The sequence below is a fragment of the Nuphar pumila genome, chromosome 1 (assembly GCF_984573655.1).
Source record: "Nuphar pumila chromosome 1, dmNupPumi1.hap1.1, whole genome shotgun sequence".
In the NCBI taxonomy this organism is placed as follows: domain Eukaryota; kingdom Viridiplantae; phylum Streptophyta; class Magnoliopsida; order Nymphaeales; family Nymphaeaceae; genus Nuphar; species Nuphar pumila.
Window position 1 is genome coordinate 47,924,664 of NC_143249.1, and position 1,640 is coordinate 47,926,303.

Sequence of the window (1,640 nt, forward strand, 5' to 3'; positions counted from 1 at the left end):
AATATATTTCAAATAAAAATGACTGTGCAAATCGTGCATCAAATAATAAAAACTGGTTCACACTAACGATGAAGTCTGGGTCAAACTCAGGGAACATGAAAAATACTTTGTATTCAAGCAAACAGTTAACTACTCTTTATTACCAAAAATAAAAGGAATTAATTAAATAAATAACTAAAAGAGTGCAGCCCTCTGTGGAGGGCTTACACAAATAAAATAATAGTTAAGTGCCTTATTGCAAACCCAATTAATGAAATAAAATAAATCTTAAGCTAAAAAGAAGAGAAAAGTCTTCAGTGCTTCGAGTCTTTAGTCTCCTTGGTGTTTCTGCTTTATGCTCTTTCTTGCCTATTTGAATTTTTTAGAGCCCTTGAGGGGCTTTGAGGGCTCTTTTAGGGCACTTTTGAGGGCTCACTGCACGTCTAAACGTTTGTCTGCAAAAACAAACAAACGAAACATAAACATGCGATGAAAAACTATAAAAACAGTAAGGGTTAGTTTTATAAAAAATCATAAAAATACTAAATAAATTATGAAATAACACTACACTAAAAGATAAAATAACATAACTAATTCTATAACTAACTATGAACTAACATGAATCAACTAACTAAAAGACAAATTAGCATAACCAACTAACAAGAAAAAAAACAATTTATGGAATTAACTAATGCAAATAACACGAAATATACTAAACTAATTAACTAATAAAAGAAAACGTGAACTATAAAATAAACTGAATTAATTTAACTTACATGCTATACTAACCAAATTCTAAAAAGGAATTTAATCAACTACCTAAGCAAGCAATCAACAAATTAACTAATTAACCAAAATTGATAATTTAATGCAATAATAAAAATTGGCTAATGTAATTCAAATAATTTAAATTAACTAATTAATTTCTAATTAATCTACTGACATAAACTAAACTTAATTAAATTTAATTGTTGTAAAAAATAAGATTTAACATGAAAGTAAAACTTACTACTTGCTGGAATTTAAATCTACCTAAATCGGCTACTTAATTTATTTAACAAAAAGCAGTATTTGAATGCAAACATGATTTCCTAATTTAACCTATTACATATTAATTTTTGGAAGTAAATAATTATTAAACTAACCAGTAAAAATAGTAAATAAACTATCTATTCAACTAGAATAATAAAAATTAAAATAACTAATCTATTTATCTACCAATTTATCTAATTTAAACTAATGATTAAATAAAAACTAATTTAAGAAATTAATAGAAAGCAAGAACATGAACTAAACACTAACTAAAATAATCTAATACTAAAAATAACAGAAATTATTCAAATCTAATTGACAAAAATTTAAAAGAAATAAAAGAAACTATAAAAAAAAAAACTAAATCGATTATTTAGGAAATTCAAAATAATTTAATCGAATAAACACAAAAAATAAAGAGCATGATCTAAATTAAATCTACCCTAAATCTGAACCTAAACTAAAGTAAAACTCATAAAAAACATAAAATTACTCTATGTTAGATCTACCGATTTGAATAAAATAATTGTATTCTATGCGCAAACCAAGAAAATGGCTAACCTAGATTAAGCTATATATTTTTTTCTTTTTATATTTCAGATGCTAAATCTAAACTAATCTAATCTAAA